The sequence below is a fragment of the Leuciscus leuciscus genome (assembly GCF_965113295.1).
Source record: "Leuciscus leuciscus genome assembly, chromosome: 6".
Classification (NCBI taxonomy): Eukaryota; Metazoa; Chordata; class Actinopteri; order Cypriniformes; family Leuciscidae; genus Leuciscus; species Leuciscus leuciscus.
The window spans coordinates 22,645,920-22,656,162 of NC_138730.1; the positions used below are offsets into that span (position 1 = coordinate 22,645,920).

Below are 10,243 nucleotides of genomic sequence, written 5' to 3' on the forward strand. Positions count from 1 at the left end.
TTGTGACTATTTCTTAGGTCTGGCCAATCACTGCATGACACTTGGAGTATGTAAGTCCTGAACTTCCTCTTTTACGTTCGCAGTTGATGACACTGACGTTCCCCTCCATCGATCCCACCACACCCAGGTTGGTCCCTCTCCATCTGTTGGGGGTAGGCTCCGCCCCTGCTTTCATCTTCAGGCAGGACCTGCCGAATCTGCATCCCCCAGGATTTGGACCAAGGATGGGTCTATACGCCAAATAACTTTTCTATGCAACTAGACATGAATCATTGTAGCTCTCTGCCATCTGTTAATCCTTTATGGAATAAAAACCATGTAAACTTTTACTATGCCCTCTGAGTCTTTCTGGTAGAAGTTGCGTACAAAATCCACACAAAAAAAAGAAAGAAAAAAAAATGGAAGGGCACAACCACTGGCATAGTGCTTCTGCTTTAAAAGAAATGCACAAGGTTGACCTTTTGGTTGTAGATTGGGTTGTTTTTCCTGTTGCCTCTATAGATCGTCTCTAAAAATGGTGATGAGATGGTGATGTGAGGCAAAGCCTTTGAACTTGCACAAACATTAGGAGTATGAAAATACTCCATTACGTTAAGAGGGTCCCAGAACAGTGGCCCTCTCTTTTTTTTTAATTGGCCTTGATGAAAGTGTCTTTTATCTGGCCTCACCATCACAGATTTAAGCGGTTTAGATTTTTACCTCTTTGATACCACTGACTCCTGTGATCTGCCGGACGTGCCTTGCTTCTCATTCTGGTGCTTTTGTCTGTGATTGAATGGGGCTGGTGCTCCCTAAGCCAAAATCACAGTGAATGTAAGATGTACATGGATATGTTCAATGCTTTCGCTTGTTGTTCCCTTTTAATCAGTTTATTTTTTTTTCTTTCTGAATCTGGATGCCTTCATTATGTAGTTGATATTTCAGGATTAGGTTAACACTTAGTATTTCTTCCTCATTAAAATGTTTAACAAATAAAGCTACTTTTGAAAAAGATGTTCACCTAAATAAAATGAAAACTCCAGCCCAATAAAAAGCCATTTTATTTTACATGGAGCAGGTCACCTCATGACGGCATGTTGAGATCACATGACCAGCCATACTGGTCTCCACCCCACATACACATAGACATAGACATAGCATCCACATAGACTCTATGCATTTTGGTTTGCTTATGTCTGGCTTGTTCATTTAATTTGGTTTGCTTTCTCATTCAAAATATATGTGAGAATTATTAATGAATATAATTAAGCTTTCCTTCCTTTCTTCTTTTTTCTCCTCCAACAATCCTAATCTAAGCTGCATGAAGCTGCCTGAAAGGCTGCAGGCTGATTATATTAATAAACTAATTATGTAGGAAAGCTCCCATAAACCAACAATGATTATTCTTCTGTCTAATAAAGCCTGACTCAAGGCTAACCATCTATAACCATGCTATATTTTTATTGAAATTAAGTCTGCCCTGATCAACAATGGTTTCCTTTATCCTCTGCTTATTATTGTGAATATTATTTAGCTGTTTGTTGTTATTGAAGGGATGCTGGAGGCTCATGCTATGATAATTCAATAATGCATACTGTGGCAGTTGCTATATATTTTACATATAACTATTACAACCACCCAGACTTTTTTTTTATAGTGAATTAAAAAGGCAGTAATTAATTGTCATTATTGGAGTGAGAAAGAGACCAAGAAAGATCGTAAAATCATCCTGAAAATCAAAACTGATAAAAAGCCTTAATAGTAATTTATATTCTAATCACAATGCACTTAGCATATTTCCCAGTAAGGTAAAAAACTGAAGAAAGAAAACACACACACACAGATCCACAAACAAATACAGACTGAATGGATTTTCAATACTTGACAGACAGGAAACAGAATATGTGACATTATACTACTCTCCGTCTCCCATTTCCGTCACCAGTTTCCACCCTTTTAACATTCCACGCAGAATCCTTGTCTTTGACAAGACTCTTCACCTCGATTTCTGTTTTCCTTATGAATTGAAGGATTAGCGATCACTCTTGCACTACCTCTCTGCCAGTTTTATTTTAGAATTGCCCAGAGCAAACAGCTACATTGCCATGCCACTGGTTTGCATCAGTCACTTACGTGATGGATACAGTGCCCCATGTTAACTGACATGCTGGAAAAGTTTTATATATTTTTAAACAATAGGTTTAAGCAATTTGCTTCTAGATTATATATGGCTTGTTGTGTAAATATGAAGCATGTGGTCTTTAATAAAAAAATGTAATAGCAGTGTGTATTAATCAATGCATTTTATTCACAGTTTATCTCATTGCTAATCAATTGCAAATGAAATTGAGATTTATACATCATATGAAAGCTGAATAAATACAGCTTTCCATTGATGTATGGTTTGTTAGGATAGGACAATATTTGGCCGGGATACAACTATTTGAAAATCTGGAATCTGAGGGTGCCAAAAAATCGAAACATTGATAAAATCGCCTTTAAAGTTGTCCATTTATGTTCGCGATTGTGCTGCATTCACTCACAAAAATAAATGTTTTCTATATTTACGGAAGGAAATGTACAACATATCTTCATGGAACATGATCTTTACTTCATATTCTAATGATTTTTGGCATGAAAGAACAATCGATAATTTTGACCCATACATATTGCCACAAAATACCTGTACCTGTGAATATAAACTGTGGTTTTGTGGTCCAGGGTCACATATTAATTATTGATTCAAAATCTCTCCTGACCTTTTTTCTTTCATTTTGTTGATATTATAAAGAATGATTGCAAGAGACTTTACATAATTGACCGTTCGCAATGACCCGCCCCCTACACTGTTATGTCCGACAAGCCACGCTTCTCTCATGCCCCACCATGTTCTCACACAGTGATCATACATCGCGGAGCAGAGAGGACAAGTACAAGGTGCTGAAAGACAGGACAGACCAGGTTACTTTTTTGATATGAAACTGTAAGAATTGATAAATTAGGAAATTCCAGACAGTCTGTTTTGGGGCTGACCAGACCCTGAGAGGACAAAAGGACCTCTCCGGAGATTAGCATTTGAACTGGCTCTCATGCACCATCGAGACAAAGTCTCACCCCCGAGTCATGTAATCTACATCGTTTTCCTTTTCCCCTCACCCCTCTCTCTTATGCTCAGATCATCACCTGAAATCACCCAAGAAAATGTATAGTTTAATGTGTATGATTATCACAGAGTATTTTCAAGTTTGGTATCATTTAAAATGTCACAGTGCGACTGGTACAGATATCTCATATCCAGACAGATAAAATAAAAGGTAGTAAGGTCTTTAAGAGTTTATGGATAACTGACTTACAAGGGAAGGTGATCTCTCAAGCAAATGGTCTCCCACCCCCATGAAGATGCGACCACTGCATGCAAATTTCTATTGTTACATGTTTCCAGGTAAAAGGTTTGTCTATTTAAGGAATTGCAGTAGGGAGATCGAGGCCTTTTCTGTACTTCAGATGGCCCGTGAGGCTGAGAGACCGAGATCTCTCAGCCTCATGTATTTCTTAATGTTGGGTTTGCATCTTTTCTTTATTCCGAAGAATTTGATGTTTTGTATCGATTATCTTTGAATTGATTATGAAATTGGCATGATACATTTACCTGACATAATAAATTGTTACGTGATTATTCTAACTGATTGTGACATTGTTCATTTAATGGTTAAAAGGAATAGTCAAACATTTGCTCACTTTTAGTGAGGCACAGATATTATTAAAACCTTTCATTTATGGAGTCAGATGAAATTACGAGAGAATACATGATTAATGTATTACAAATTTAACCAACCAATACTCCGCATGAGAAAAGGACAGGAACACGTGATAACCTTCCGCGCTGGTCGGACGCCGGACTTTGGGCCGATTTAGCGCGAGTTTACAAAATGGTGACCTCGGACGTGATCTCAAAACAGATCAAAACAGTTTCACGAGAAATGTCCTTTTCAGCAAGTATTTGGGATTCTAAAATCAACAAGAGGTTTGAACATCTTCTCTTTCTTCCGCCGCGATGGTAAGTAAACTTTTTCTGCCCTTTATAGAAGTGTTGAAGAAATGTTTGCATTGTTTACGGGTCGGAATTAAAGCCCTTTGTTTAGAACGTGATGCGGTAGCCAGATGAAGAATGAAAACCCTTGTGCATTAGATTTTAAAGATCTCCTTATTTTGCCTAAGCAACAGGAAACGAAACAAGTGAGAATAACATCTTCCAAATAATTAATAACTCGATGAAGAGCTAAAAAAGTAAAGACTAAAAGTTTTAAAATCAGGCGCATGTTTTCCGGCCATTATTGAAACCAGCAACACGTGAAAAGAATGAGCAAACTAACAGAAAACAGAGAAAGAAAAATCTAAGTTTGTAAACGATCGGAAAACACGTGATCTTATAAATAAAAAGGCAGATCGATGCATTGTTTATGAAAAGAACATTTTGGGAAAACAGGATGATATTATGTACAGGCTAAGACTCAAATATTAAGGCTATTGCTAAATGCTATTGGCATGCTGTTTTCAATCAAAACGCTCAAGGCTATGCTAAATGCTAAAGCCATGCTGCGTCCAAGACTAATGCTAAATGCTAAAGCCATGCTGCGTCCAAGACTAATGCTAAATGCTAAATGCTGGCTGACTGGTAGGCCCAAAAGCCACATTGAAAACATTAATATCCTATACTAAACCTAAACTAATCTTGACAGACTCTATTTTAAACAAAAAGACAAGTCGATGCATTTGTTTAAAAGCAAGTTTGAGAAAAACAGGATGATGTGATACATATTCATGTTTGCAATGATTCTGTTTGGATTTTCAAATTTGAAGTTGTGCTTAACACATTGTGCACATAGAACACAATTTGGTTGTTTGTGCTACAACATGCACATAGGCTAATTTAAAGTTTATTCTTTAAACACAGGATTGCTTTACTGTAAGTGTAGTTGAAACACTTAGGCAAAGGTGATATAGATGTTGTATTCTATTGTTTTGCTGTGGGTGTATTTGGAACACTTAGGTAAAAGGGTTGTAGATGTTGTATTCTAGGCCATGTGTCCTGTGTTAACTGAAGTGAACGCGTGTGTCTGTGCTGAATTTGATGGCTATAATGTGATTCACAATGAATTTGAAAATCAGAAACAGCGAACGCATCTAATTTAATCCTGAAACAAAAAACCTTTTCATATTTAAGGCTTCAGAGAACGAAATATTGTTATGTTTGAATGTATTCTGAATTACTCTGAGATTTGTTTTTTCCAAAATAGATTAACGGATTCGTATATTCCACAAGATTGCGTCAGAGATTAACGACGGTTAATAGCTGATATCAGGAAGTGTGCGGGCTGCTTGGATGAGAGGATGGGTTAGTCCGACTAGGATCAGCTTTACGCTGGTTGATTAACCTAGCTTGGACGCTTCCGATGACTTCTGTTCTAATTTAATAGTTTTGGAAAACGGTTGAATTGAGTTCCTGAAGGGCATCCAAGAGGGCTACTGAATATATCTTTGATTGTTGCGCGTTGGGATTACGGCAACGTCCTAGATATTTAGCCATTGCCTCAGCTTCTGATCTTCGGGACTGACCACTTGTGTCGTGCATCCTTAGGAGAAGGACTGCAAAGCGATATAGTTTCCTTATCTATAAACGGAAAATATAAAGTAAGAGTAAATAGAATAATCAAACGTTAAAATGACCATTTAAAAAGACTAAATGAGAAGAAAAGGTATTTGAAACCTAGAAAAGAAAAAAGAGAAACAGCGAATGTACATCTTATCAGTCCTGAGCCAAAAGCCTTTTCATATTCAAATGTATTGACATGAGAACAAGCAGAGATTTGACCATGCGTTAAGTTGTTCCGGAGACTCTTAAGAGACCGAAAACAATATAATTGACTTGTATTGTTAGAGAATATAATTATATTATAACTTGAATTATAATAAACATATTACACTCGCTGAGCAGGACAACAATTGGAGAAGTGTGACTTTCGTCATTAAAACTGAATTTCTAAAACAGAATTTCATTTGTGTGCTACCCAGTGCCAAAAGCGGAGGGGTAAGCCTTTAAATTGTGGCACAGGTAATAGCAAACCAAATTGTGCAACAACTAAAATGTTATCTAATCTGAGAAGTAAATTTACAAGGAGGGTGTAAAATGCTAAATAGCGGACAGAGGTACCACAGTTTTTTTGCAGGTCAAAAAATATCTGCACTAACTAAAATGTGTGAACGACACTAACAAATCTGGCTGTAATGAGAGAAAGCAATGAGCATTGCACTGATCATGCAGCGGCCTTCAGGTGTCACAACACACTGAAACAACAGCAACAATTCAGACTTGGTCAATGAAACTGGGTTTCATGTGACATCTGGAATTAAAAATTGCAACTGACATGATAATGGAACAAGTGAAAGAATTCCACACGTCTGAATTTAATGTTTGTGAAATATTGGAATTGTCTGTCTGTGGTTCGCTCTCCTCTGTTTTCTGTCTCAGGCTTACTTTGCAAATTCCTCAGAAGACGGGTGAAAGGAGGGGACAGGAGCCCACCTGGAGCAAATCCAGGACAGCGGAATTGTTAGAACATAACCTGAGACTCGGGAGATGGGTGAAAAGATATTACAAAAGGCCTTTCACACTTCACACTATCACATTACTGCATAAATATGGCCTCCCAGTTTAGAACTGGAACTAAATTTGCAACACAATTGTTATAGATTATATTCCACCCATCTCCGAGACATGAACACTGAACACACACCTCCCACACTACACATCATAAGAAGATAAAGATGACATAGAGTCCAAAAGTGTCACTTCACTAAAGATCTACTGTCCATCTTCACACTAACAGATCCAGATAGCTTCACACACATAGGATGGTAAAACTGATCCCATGATGACAGTCTAAAAGAGACACACATGGCATGCGCTATTCACAACACACACTGCCAACTCATGGGAAACACTGAAATATACATATGAATGGCTACAGTCACAAGTCAATGATGCGAATTATAAAGCAGAGACAGACCTGCTATCAAATTTCAAAATGTTCAAATTTTCTGATTGTTGTTAGGGTGGTTGGAAGATCAGAGGGCCCCTGATTTGTCAACACACCACTAATAACAGAAACATCATAAAAAAATAAAATAAAAGATAGATCTGAAGTGTGAGCGCTTCAATCAATTACAAAATTTACAATTCAACTCTGTCATCGACTGTGATTTAGCCAGATTAACACACACACACTCTCACAAACACACACACAAACACTCTGTCACAGACAAAGATAAACACACACACACACACACACACACACACTCTCTCTCTCTCTCGCAGACAAAAACAACTCTGACATTCTAAAAGACACAAACACATAAAACCATTGATCCTACCATTTATTTGGTTTACACTGACCTCTTGCCCATTTTGATTTCTGCATTTTTCCTCTTTCCCATTTTTTTATTTTTATTTCTGAAACTTACTTTTATTTCTGCATTTTACTCTTTCCCATTTTGATTTTAATTTCTGAAACTTATTTTGATTTCTGCATTACCTTTGAGTAGTTCAGAAAAACATTTCTGAAACTCATTTTGATCCTAATTGTGATGGAATATTATTATTGCTGTTATTTATTTAGGTTACACCGACCTCTTGCTGCATTTCCTTTGAATAATTCAGACCAAGAATATTTAAATTCCACTACCATTTAACATCACAGTGGTAGTGAAGAATTGGATATTTAAAATGAGACCATTCTGCATGACCCTGAGAAACATTTGAGACCAGATGTACCATTCGCACTTGCTGACATGAACATGATATTTTATATTAGACATGACATGATTTTGTTTTGTTGCATTATGTGTTCCCATGCATTTCCATATGACTTCAAGTTCATAAGTGCTCAATCGTGAAGTGGACATTTAAGATGCTTTTCAGGTGTCTCAAGCTTTTCACACAAAGCAGTGTGAACTAAGGAGAAGCCCTTCATCCACTGAGGTCTGCCCAGACAACCCCACCGCTGGAGGTGACAGGATCGGTCAAGAAGGGTCAGATCATCATCGTGGAGAAGGTGCCAGAGAAGCAGAAGTTTCTCCATGGAGGAGTGACACATCAACTGAACAAGTCACAAAGGTCCAGATTGACTCTATGAACTTTGCTCACGTCACAGGATTACAGGAAGAGAACCTGAATGCATTCATCCACCTGCTGGACTCAAGCAACATACACCTGGTGAGAACAGGTGTTCTGCAGGTGAACACCGCCCTCTGCAAGCTTCTACAGATGCTAACATTGAAAAGACAATTTTTGGGTGACATCTCAAGAATGACAACAGACGTTTATCAGTGACTCCATAGGAGCTCATTTGAATTTGACCCACGGAGTCAAGGAGGGAAAACTGTAAGAATTGATAAATTAGGAAATTCCAGACAGTCTGTTTTGGGGCTGACCAGACCCTGAGAGGACAAAAGGACCTCTCCGGAGATTAGCATTTGAACTGGCTCTCATGCACCATCGAGACAAAGTCTCACCCCCGAGTCATGTAATCTACATCGTTTTCCTTTTCCCCTCACCCCTCTCTCTTATGCTCAGATCATCACCTGAAATCACCCAAGAAAATGTATAGTTTAATGTGTATGATTATCACAGAGTATTTTCAAGTTTGGTATCATTTAAAATGTCACAGTGCGACTGGTACAGATATCTCATATCCAGACAGATAAAATAAAAGGTAGTAAGGTCTTTAAGAGTTTATGGATAACTGACTTACAAGGGAAGGTGATCTCTCAAGCAAATGGTCTCCCACCCCCATGAAGATGCGACCACTGCATGCAAATTTCTATTGTTACATGTTTCCAGGTAAAAGGTTTGTCTATTTAAGGAATTGCAGTAGGGAGATCGAGGCCTTTTCTGTACTTCAGATGGCCCGTGAGGCTGAGAGACCGAGATCTCTCAGCCTCATGTATTTCTTAATGTTGGGTTTGCATCTTTTCTTTATTCCGAAGAATTTGATGTTTTGTATCGATTATCTTTGAATTGATTATGAAATTGGCATGATACATTTACCTGACATAATAAATTGTTACGTGATTATTCTAACTGATTGTGACATTGTTCATTTAATGGTTAAAAGGAATAGTCAAACATTTGCTCACTTTTAGTGAGGCACAGATATTATTAAAACCTTTCATTTATGGAGTCAGATGAAATTACGAGAGAATACATGATTAATGTATTACAAATTTAACCAACCAATACTCCGCATGAGAAAAGGACAGGAACACGTGATAACCTTCCGCGCTGGTCGGACGCCGGACTTTGGGCCGATTTAGCGCGAGTTTACAAAACAAAGTCTCAACTTTCATTTTTTTTATTAATTTTTTTAAAAGAAATTTAAACAATAAAAAACGTTTTGTGGCTCTTTAATGTGTCTGACAGATCTCTGTAGAGTCTCAGTTAAAGCTGCTTGTGAACCGATCATCTCTTCCTTCTAGTTAATTTATAGCATCAAATAAACATGAATGAACATTAGAAGTAATGTTGTTTTAACCGCGGAAAGACATCAGTACACTCCGTTTTTCATGTGCAGATCCTCCCACGTTAATCTACTAACTCTCCTGACTGCTTTGTCAGACAAAAATGGCGGATGTTGGATTATGATTGGTCAGATCGCCTGTCAAACAAATCTGTTGTTGGCCCACAACAGGAGACCAAGTATTTTGTACACCATCTTTCAAGAGCAAGCGGTTTGCGAATCCTGCATTGAACTCCGAGATTTGAGAAGCAGTCGTCAGTAAATTAAAGGGAACACAGCAAAAGTTTAGGATTATACTGCTGTGGTATCGTGGTAAAGATTAATTTGAATCTGATTCTTCACATGCTCATCCTTGGGCAGTGAGAAAAAACTGCCTATACCATCACATTGTAGAGCACAGCGTCTTCTCGACATGATGCTGTCCAGCATCCACAGGAATCAGCGGCACTGTTTGAGGTTCAAGTTTTCCCTGGTGTCTGCGCGCGCAATAAGTGGGCGGGCAATATGCTAATGTTTCGTCTTGACGTCACAACGAAACGGCTTATGACTCGTTTGAAAAACGAATAATTTCATTGACTCAGAGTCGACTCTTACTTTTGAAAGACATTGGGCCCTATCTTGCACCCAGCGCAATTGACTTTGTCCACCGACGCATGTATCATTCCTATTTTGCACCCGACGCACAGCTG

At 38.1% G+C, this 10,243-nt stretch overlaps 1 long non-coding RNA gene across 1 annotated transcript; it reads left to right on the forward strand.

Annotated features, from left to right (window-relative positions):
* Positions 1–2,962: 2,962 nt before the first annotated feature.
* Positions 2,963–9,118, forward strand: LOC309500835. Its single transcript, XR_014206703.1, has 2 exons — positions 2,963–4,036; positions 6,509–9,118. It is a non-coding gene; the product is annotated as an uncharacterized lncRNA (long non-coding RNA).
* The last annotated feature ends 1,125 nt before the right edge of the window (positions 9,119–10,243 follow it).